This window comes from Moschus berezovskii, chromosome 23, assembly GCF_049115385.1.
Source record: "Moschus berezovskii isolate FMDL1 chromosome 23, NW_MosBer_1.0, whole genome shotgun sequence".
NCBI lineage: Eukaryota > Metazoa > Chordata > Mammalia > Artiodactyla > Moschidae > Moschus > Moschus berezovskii.
Window position 1 is genome coordinate 42579858 of NC_142482.1, and position 10491 is coordinate 42590348.

At 40.9% G+C, this 10491-nt stretch overlaps 3 non-coding genes across 3 annotated transcripts; 1 reads left to right on the plus strand and 2 right to left on the minus strand.

The window, feature by feature from the left end:
- Nucleotides 1–2764: 2764 nt before the first annotated feature.
- On the minus strand, nt 2765–2837 carry TRNAV-CAC (transfer RNA valine (anticodon CAC)). The gene has a single exon. It is a non-coding gene; the product is annotated as a tRNA-Val (tRNA).
- Nucleotides 2838–7538: 4701 nt separating this feature from the next.
- TRNAI-AAU (transfer RNA isoleucine (anticodon AAU)) lies at nt 7539–7612 on the plus strand. The gene has a single exon. It is a non-coding gene; the product is annotated as a tRNA-Ile (tRNA).
- A 2805-nt stretch (nt 7613–10417) lies between these two features.
- On the minus strand, nt 10418–10491 carry TRNAT-AGU (transfer RNA threonine (anticodon AGU)). Its single transcript has one exon. It is a non-coding gene; the product is annotated as a tRNA-Thr (tRNA).

Sequence of the window (10491 nt, forward strand, 5' to 3'; positions counted from 1 at the left end):
CCTTCTGGATGGACTTCTGTGGGTTTGGAGCTGTAAAAAGCCAAATGAGTGTGGATGGATACTATCCAGTGGGAAAAAAAAATTGGTGGAGAAAATGCTGGTAACTTATTATCATGTTTTAAAGTTTCTTTGATTTTAAAATATGTCCAATCTTCTTTCTCATTCAACTTTCTCAATTTCAGGAAGAAGTGGGAGGTAAAAAATCTTAGAAAATGACTCCTTTGATGGCTCTGAAGACTCAGACTCAACTGACAGGACTGTATGATGGGGCATCTCTTCCAGATGTAAAAAATCAGTTCAGGATAACTTTCATTCAAAATATCTTAACAACTGGTTTCAGCATCACCTGTTGGCCACTGGCCTCCTCCCACAGATGGTCAATATTATCCTTGACTAAACATAGTTGAGGGTAGAAAAGGAAATGGATATTTTGGGGATTGCTGTAGACTGAATGTGCTTCCCCCCACTGCCCCTGATATGTTGAAACCTAATCCCCAATGTGATGGTTTTGGGACACAGGTGCTTTAGGTCCTTAAGTCAATCATGAGTAGAATTAGGTCCTTGAGAATGAGATGGCTGGATGGCATCACCGACTCGATGGACATGACTTTGAGTGAACTCTGGGAGTTGGTGATGGACAGGGAGGCCTGGCGTGCTGTGATTCATGGGGTCACAAAGAGTTGGACATGACTGAGTGACTGAATAAACTGAAAAGAGATGGTAGAGAACTTCTTCACCCTTTCCTACATCTGAGGATATAGTGAGAAGACAGCTATCTGTGAGACAGGCAGCCAGGAAGAAAAGTTTCATGAGAGTGAGAATCAATGCTGGCTTCCATAACTGTGAGAAATAAATGCTTGTCTTTTAAGCCACTTGGTCTGTGGTATTTTTGTTATATAATCCATATGGACTAAAACTGGGATAAAGACACAAGTGAGGCTCACAAGACTGAGCTAGTTCTGGAAAGGTAAACCCATTCACTTGTGATCAGTTTGCACACTATAAATTTGCCTAAAATATTCATGTAAAACAACAATAATCAGCTTTCAACTTTAGAACACATGGTAAGGTGGTGACGGTCTCTGTAGACGAATTTATAACATATGATTGAAGAGTTGTTATACCCCTGAGGTAGGGCAGGTAAGCTGTACAGTTAACTCAACCAGCTGAAAGCTCAGTTGCTTCTGATGGTCTTTCTGACTGAATATAGAGAAAATGGCACTAAACATATCAATAGCTGCATACCAGGTGCCAGGGTATGTGTACATTTTCTCCGCTAGTGAAAGGACATGCAACTGACATAACCAGATTTACAGTAACTGTCATTCTCCATAACAGATTTATCTTCTACACTTGAGTAAATTAATTGAATAGAAGTTTGGTGAATCTGTGACCCTATACCTTTCAAGCTCTTGATGTTGGCACTAATCTCAGCTATCCCTCCAGGAATATCAGTTTTGTGTTTGGTTTAATTATTTTCATAGAGAAAATTCTGGTGGCGTCTTTTGGCCTTTTATGCCATAATAGCCTTCACTCCATCAGTCATGGAAATGACATAGAGATTCTGTCTGGAATTGGGGAAATAATCACAGTGTGGACTCAGAGACCCACTGTGCCCACAGTGAAATGGATCGGAGGCAAAAAAAAAAAAAAAACCTTCATAGGTTGTCTGATCTTCATGAATACGTACTTTGCCCAATGGACAGCAGTGATAGTTTGTATCTCTAGCAATTGATGCCAGTTCAGAGCCAATGTCTAGTACTCCTGAAAAGTCTATTTCCCTTACCCTAATGCACATAGTCAAGGCAATGGTTTTTCCCGTGGTCATGTATGGATGTGAGAGTTGGACTGTGAAGAAAGCTGATCGCCGAAGAATCGATGCTTTTGAACTGTGGTGTTGGAGAAGACTCTTGAGAGTCCCTTATACTGCAAGGAGATCCAACCAGTCCATTCTAAAGGAGATCAATCCTGGATGTTCATTGGAGGGACTGATGCTAAAGCTGAAACTCCAATACTTGGGCCACCTCATGCGACGAGTTGATTCACTGGAAAAGTCTCTGATGCTGGGAAGGGTTGGGGGCGGGAGGAGAAGGGGACGACGGAGAATGAGATGGCTGGATGGCATCACCGACTCTGTGGACATGAGTTTGAGTGAACTCCGGGAGTTGGTGATGGACAGGGAGGCCTGCCGTGCCGTGATTCATGGGGTCGCGGAGAGTCGGACACGACTGAGCGACTGAACTGAACTGAACTGAATGCACAATCGGTTTGGTATACGAGTACAGATCCCCTTAGGAAACGCTGGGAGGAAGAATAACAATATAAACATTTGGCAGTGTGCCAATGGTCTTTATCAAGGGAAACCGGATTTCTCTTCAGTTAGAACTGGTTTAACTTGGGAGACTTTGCTGCTACGGATCAGGTCCAAGAACAAGGTGCCTTCAGAGTAATTTCCTGGTGAAGCCTCTTTTCGTAGCAATCCCAATTCCAAAGAGGGCAACTGTTTCCGTGGCGCGGGCTCATCTCCGTCCTCTGATTTTGTCTCAGGGAGGCGAGCTCGCAGGCCAGGTGGGAACCCAGCCGAAGAGAGAAGGGGGGACGCTACAGCGTGTGCACAGCGAAACCAGGCATCACCGCGGGACTCTTAGGATAATTTCTTTCAATCAAACAGCAAGTGCGAAGACTTGTGGGCTGTTATTTTTTACCCATAAGGAAGTTGAAATCTCTTAAATCAAGTAGCGGTGTCTAACAGTTTAGGAAAATGTGTTTCCGCCCGGTTTCGAACCGGGGACCTTTCGCGTGTGAGGCGAATGTGATAACCACTACACTACGGAAACATTCGCCTGTCATCTCTCCAGCCCTTATATAATTGAGTAGGCTGCCTGTAGAGTCCAGGTTTGTTCATGCCTGTGAAGTAATGTTTACAGTTGCAGGGCATTTCTCTCCTTTTTTCCCTCTGTTTATGAAAACAAACAAACAAACAAAACCCTACTCCTTTCATGCCCCCAATTCTTAAATAAATTCCAGGAGTGGAAAGCTAAGGCAACATCCTGCAGATTTTTTTTCTTTTATGTGTGTATTGAGGATATCCGTTCAAACTTCCGCACAGTTGCACTCATTTCACATGCTAGTAAAGGAATGCTCAAAATTCTCCAAGCCAGGCTTCAACACTACGTGAATCGAGAACTTCCACATGTTCAAGCTGGATTTAGAAAAGGCAGAGGAACCAGAGATCAAATTGCCAACATCCACTTGATCATCGAGAAAGCAAGAGAGTTCCAGAAAAATATCTACTTCTGCTTTATGGACTACGCCAACGCCTATGACTGTGTGGATCACAATAAACTGTGGAAAATTCTTCAAGAGATGGGAATACCAGATCAGCTGACCTGCCTTTTGAGAAATCTGTATGCAGGTCAAGAGGCAGCAGTTAGAACTGGGCGTGGAACAACAGACTGGTTCCAAATCAGGAAAGGAATATGTCAAGGCTGCATATTGTCACCCTGCTTATTTAGCTTATATGCAGAGTACATCATTTGGAATGCCGGGCTGGATGAAGCACAAGCTGAAATCAAGATTGCCAGGAGAAATATCAATAACCTCAGATATGCAGATAGCACCACCTTTATGGCAGAAAGTGAAGAAGAACTAAAAAGCCTCTTGATGAAAGTGAAAGAGGAGAGTGAAAAAGTTGGCTTAAAACTCAACATTCAAAAAATGAAGATCATGGCATTTGGTCCCATCACTTCATGGCAAATAGATGGGGAAACAGTGGAAACAGTGATAAACTTTATTTTTTGGGGCCCCAAAATCACTGCAGATGGGTTGGTGACTGCAGCCGTGAAATTAAAAGATTCTTGCTCCTTGGAAGAAAAGCTATGACCAACCAAGACAGCATATTGAAAAGCATAGACATTACTTTGCCAAGAAAGGTCCATGTAGTCAAAGCTATGGTTTTCTAGCAGTCATGTATGGATGTGATAGTTGAACTATAAAGAAAGCTGGGTTTGGAAGAATTGGTGCTTTTGAACTGTGGTGTTGGAGAAGACTCTTGAGAGTCCCTTGGACTGCAGGGAGATCCAACCAGTCATTCCTAAAGGAAATCCATCCGGAATATTCATTGGAAGAACTGATGCTGAAGCTGAAACTCCAATACTTTGGCCACTTGATGTGAAGAACTGACTCATTGGAAAAGACCCTGATGCTGGGCAAGATTGAAGGCAGGAGGAGAAGCGGATGACAGAGGATGAGATGGTTGGATGGTATCACTGACTCGATGCACATGAGTTTGAGTAGGCTCCAGGAGTCGGAGATGGACAGGGAAGCCTGGTGTGCTGTAGTCCATGGGGTCGCAAGAAGCCGGACACGACTCAGCGGCTGAACTGAACTGAAGGATATAATTTTGTTGCTGTTGTTTGTTTTTTAAAGCTCTGATGCTTGGATTCAGATCCCACTGGTCTCCATAATTTATTGGTGTTGCGGAATGAGAATTCTGCATGCTACAGTTTCCAAGACAGAATTTAAGTTACTCTTTTGAGGCCCCAATGGGAGTGATTTTTCATGTAGTCTTTGGTATAAATGAAGTCTTCCACCTCAGCATTTCTATACAAAATACCACACTGTCATCTCCTGACCTCAAAATTCTCATTTCCTAGGTGACAACAAGGTTCACAATTTCCTTCACTATTTAACTTCTAAAAATTTTTGGTGATATTATTCCCCAAAATTGCAAAAAGCAAGAGATAAGGATTCCAAATGGATATTATGTTTAAGTAGATATGCCAAGATAATGGAAGCTATGTACCCATATACAGAAGTTTTCCATGGCACATAGTATAAGTGCTTTCATTGGATAATGTTGCTCATCTGTCTTGATCATTTGTGCAGAAAATACACCAGTATCAGACGCAAGAGACTGAAGAAAAGATCTTTTTAAAGGTAAAATGAAAATAATGCCTATGTGGAGAAAACCATGTCCACTGTTTGACAGTTAGTCAGAAGTCATGGTGGCATTGGATTTTAAGTTCTGGAAGGGAGTGGGAAGGACCATGTGTGACTTTGGGACCATCATGTTAGTAATGAAAACTAGACTTGATCATGGTAAGTTCTCAATAAACATTTGTCAAATCAGGGGACAATATTAGAGGTAACTTTCTGAAATGTATCCAAATTTCATGTGACATTCTTTCACCATGCAAATGCCCAGCAGTCTCACTTGGAAGTCTAAGTAAAATCTGGCAACACACCTTCACGTGGCCAGCCATTTCCTTCTTGAAGTTTTCATGATGTCATGTGGATATTATATCTCACTTCTAATTTAGTAAAAGAACAAAGCTGGCTATTTTAAAATATCAGTTGAATAAACAATATGTGATAGAAGGATAACCTGAAACAATATGCAAAGCACTTGGCAACATTAGGCCCTTGAACAGTTAATTTCCTTACTGGGAGAGGCTAGTCTGTTCCATATATTCTAAAGGAAATAGTTTCAAGGAATTACACAAGCAGTTTTGGCACAGAAATCTGGAAATATTTTAAAAATATAAAGCACTGAGTTCCATTTTTGGTTAAGTTGTAGGAAGTTGCAAGAGTGCTGTCCTCTCAGCCTAATAACTAGGTTGTCCTCTCAACCTAATAAATAACTAACCATAAGCCTAAAAGGAGTAGATTCTCTGAACCCATCAGGAGTTGAGGATACAAAAGAATCAAAGTAAACTAAATTCTAGAAAGAGGCGCTCATTGAAGAAAAGAAGTCTCTGGCTGTCTTTATCTCTGGCAGATGGGCAGTCACAAAGGAGAAAAAGTCTGTGAAGACCAGATTAAGAGAAACCAGAAGAAACTAAGAAATTTTAAAGGTATGCTGTGGGCTTGCTTGACCCAAACAGAATTCCAAGTAGCCAAACCAGTTCTGGTTATTTCTGCTAGGGGTGAGTAGGTCAAAAGTGGGTGAGGCAAAAGACCAGCCAGTGGAAATACCCACTGAGGCACTCTCTAGTTCCAAATCTTCTGAAGCTGGGGAGCAGGGCAGAAAAACAAAGAGCAACTAGTACAAGGTACTTTGTAGTTTAGCTGCCAACAGCCAAGACTAGAGAGCTGAAAGAAACCTCTCCAAGACTTAATGAGTGGAGAGAGCTCCCAGCCAAAAACAGCCTGGGAGAGGGAAGGAGAGCAAGAGATTGTCCAGTCACCCAAACAGCTGACATTCTGGCCTTTAATAAAAGGGAGGTTTCTCAGGGTTTGGAAATCTGGGACAGTGGCAGTAAAGCTCAAAGAGAGGAAAAAAGACTACAGATCAAGGACTGTAGTAAAAATTTTTAATGAAAATAAATAAACACATACAATTTAAATTAAAAAATTGGTTTTCCCCACTCACCTTCCAGCAAATTTTTACTAGAGGACGAAGAAAATGAAGACAGCTACTAGTTCATAGGGTGGATGCTGATACAAAGTTAAAGATATATATTTCTTTATCAGTGTATCAATACTAAAGAAATATCTTACAGTTTTTAAACAATTAAAAAGAAAATTTAGAAATTGCATATATAAAACAAGTAAATGAATAGTTAACTTGTCTCATTAAAAGAAATAGCTCTCTTTAGAAATAGTCTTTCAGATCTTACTCAATATATTATATATATACATAAAATGAGTCAATTAACTTCAGATGCAAAAAAGGAGGGGAAAAAAAAAGAGAGAGAGGGTTGTAGGGTCCAACAGAAAAAAGAAAGCAAGTAGAAATTTGCTGCAACGCTGTTCCCTGCCAGAGTTGACACGGCTTGCAGTGGATCAGGCCAGGCTCAAAAGGGCAAAGATTTCCTAACTCCTTCCTGTGTGTTGCCTGATCTTGGCTTTAGTTCCCTTGCTCCTTTCAGGTTCCGTTGTTTCTCCATGGTCCGGATCACCGGACCTAACCCGGACTCGCCCTGGTCTCGACTTCTCAAGTCAAAGACTTGGAGGTTTTAGGGTGAAGTCAGTCCTTTTGCCTCGGGAGACCTCAACCCTGCCCTCTTTCGCCAAGTGTCCGACGGTTGGTACTGCAGCGTCAGGTCCAGGTCTTATTCCGCTCGGGATCAACAGACTTAGCTTTAGAGCAACCAGGCAACCCACCCGGAGGCCAAGTGGCTAGAGGCCTCTGGGAAGAGGTGATCCGCCCGGAATGGTCTCCCGGAGCAGAGAATCCGTACCCCACGCGCAGAAGTCGGGTCCTCTTGAGCCCTGCCCTGCTGGGGTTCTGTGATGAGTTCTGTGATCCGACCGCCGCCATCTCAGGCGTGTAGGAGTTTTGCGTTTACCCGAGGCCTTCTGAGAATAGTTGCAAGGAAGTAGTTGTTTCCGGACATTGATCTGCGTCTTTCTTGGTCGATTTGAGAAATAATCTGTTTTCCTGGGGAGAAGCAAGGTTTATCTGTGCCGGCATCTGGGATTTATCTTTTCCTTTTATGGTAGAAGAAAAGAGCATTTTTAAACCTTTCGGAAAGACGGTCTACTTTAATTCCATCAGACTTTAAAGGAGGTAAGTAAAGCTCTCGCGTACAGGTGGCCGGTTAGCTCAGTTGGTTAGAGCGTGGTGCTAATAACGCCAAGGTCGCGGGTTCGATCCCCGTACGGGCCACAGTAAGAGTGTTTTTTTTTTCCCCCCTTGTTTTTTATCCATAGACCACATCTCAGGTGGAAAGTGCTGGCCATGTATCTCCAGTTACAGATAGTCCTAATAGCACCAACACTGAACGATTTGATTTTGTATCTGTATTTTTTCTTTATAAGAAATAACGTACCAGAGCCAGGATGAAGAGCTTTCAACGAAGCTTGAATGAGGTAAGGTGGCTGTATTTAGGAAAGAGGAGATAGGGAGAATTAGAGAATTTCTTGTATTTAGGAAAGAGGAGATAGGGAGAATTAGAGAATTTCTTGCATCATCCTGGAAAAAACTTAAGGCAATAATGTTTTGATATAGTTTATTTATATTTCTGAAATGTAAAAACATCATTCCTCTGCATGCTGCTCAGTTGCTAAGGGTATTGTTTTTATAGTGTTAAGGTCGCTGATTCGATCGGGGATATTTGCCTGGTGTTATTTCGGTTTCCTTTTTCTCAATGTGGGAATATCTCAGGCTTGTTCGCGTAGCCTCAGACCAGCAACCGCGAATGTTCTGTGGTAAAATGGTGCAATGGTCAGCCTTTGGGTGACCGTTACTTTCTGTGCTGCCAGTTACCAAGTCATTTAAAACTCGTCTAAAATTTTTTGTTTTGAACATTTATCATAAAATCTCTGGACTTAAGATGTGAATGACGAAAACGGGATGGGCAGTGGGGAAGAAGAGGGCAAGAGCCCCTGGGGCCGCTCTCAGTCGAAGCTCCTTACTCTTCCTGTCGGTCCCTTTTCTTGAAATCTGGCTCCCGACTCTCTGTGTGCCCAGCACGAGCCTCCTTTTTCTCCCCTCGACCTTGCACTGTCCCTCAGACTCCCAACATATTTTTACTTTTTCTCTTGTTTAAAAGTACGGAGTTACTATGAAAACATGAATGATATTGATTAAGTAATGACCTAAGTAATGTCTCAAGCACAGTTCCAGGGACAGAGTGGGTGCTTAACAAGCCCAAGATGGCAAGGCCTTCCTCTGTTTCAGTCAGTATTGCATCCTTGGTATCAAAGCCAGCACCTGAAAAACAATTTTTTTTTTTAAGTAATAAAGGATATCTATTACTCCATTGCATATTAAATAATATACTTACAGATTTGAAGTACAAGAAGGACTCAACAGGTCATTGCTATCTTTGGAGATGAAGGAGGCCACAGGTCACGAAATGTGGACATTCACTAGAAACAGAATAACTGTTAGCTGACAGCCTTCAAGGAATGAGAAATTCCTAGAGATTTATCAGTGCCCACTGTTCATAATATGCTTGGAGTTCTGGTGTCGTTTTGCATGATTTTAGACAACAGCAGCAGAGTACAGTGAGACATAATTTCAGCTACTTTTCGAAATGTTAACTTAGTTGCACTTTGAATCTAACATCTAGGCAATTGGCTTTCAACTGAGGATTTACATTACTTACATATCAAGTCTTATGAATATATAAATGTGTAGGACCTACTCCAGACTTACTGGGATGGCATAATTTGCTACTCCTCATGACTACCATTTTTGCTCACATTCCTTGGGAAGTACATGAGTAAGAACTGCTATGGATAAACTAATGAAAATGAAACAGGTTTCCAATGAAGTATAAATAGGATTTCAGGCATAATGCAGAACTACTTCTATGAAAGTGAAAAGACAATGACTCTGGTAAAACTCCAATTATAATGTTTGAAAAACTTTTTTAATAAAAGGGAAAAACCCAATGTGTAGGCTAGTGCTATGCAGTGACATTTTAGCTAATAAACTCTGATATCATTTAACCTTCAAGAAATTGATAATCTATTTATAATCTATTTCCTCAAAATATCATTAAGCTCCCAATTTCCACTCCCAGAAGGTTCCACTAATGCACAAACAAATACAGTTTTGAAGGCTGTACAAAACCAAAATGATGAGGGTCTAAACTTGACATTCCTCTCTTACTTGTTCTCAGAAATAAAAATGAGTCTGATTCTAAAAATGTCTTATTTGGATTCAGTGCGGCTGTGGTGCTGTTATCCCTCTAATAGGAACTCTAATAGTGTAAAGCCCTAAAGATCTGTTACTTATTTTTATTTTATATTGTACTATATTTTATTTACAGTGTTGTGTTTGTTTCAGGTGTATAGCAAAGTGATACAGTTATATATATATATATATATGAATTCATATATATATATATGAATTAACAAAAGCAGTTCCCGTCTTTTGATGGGGAGCTCGTGGTTTATAATATAAATGGCATTATTTTGAGAGAGGGATAACTTAGGTAAGGCATTGGGTTTTTTTTTTTTCTTTTTGCAGCTTGAGGCAGTTGTAAAATAACTTAATGTAGCTTTTTGCAACTGTGTATTCTATAGTATTTTTTTCATTTGGTGAAATTTTAACTGTTAATGTTTATGGCATTTAAAAATTTTTTTAAATGTCTTATTAATTCTTTACCTGATACTGATAACCAGACTCCATTGTTTAGCTGAAAATGTTGGATGTCACAGGTTAAGAGAGCTGAAAGTGAACTTCCAAGACAGAATTTGAAATTTTGCTCTCTATCAGGTACTGCAAGATAATTTGTGCTCAATCCACACACCAATCATTAGCAAATCCATCACTTTCTATCCTTTACAGGAAACTTACTTTTCCCTTCACCATAGCTCTTCATATTGTGATGCTGGAAAAAGACTCTCCACATTGGGATAAGAATTTAATACAGGATTTACCAGTAATATAAATTGTTCAGTGCATCTCCAAGATGTTTGGTGACAACAACTCTGTTGAAATATAAAAACCAATCGAGGAAGGCCCCGCTGGGATTCGAACCCAGGATCTCCTGTTTACTAGACAGGCGCTTTGACCAGCTAAGCCACAGGGCC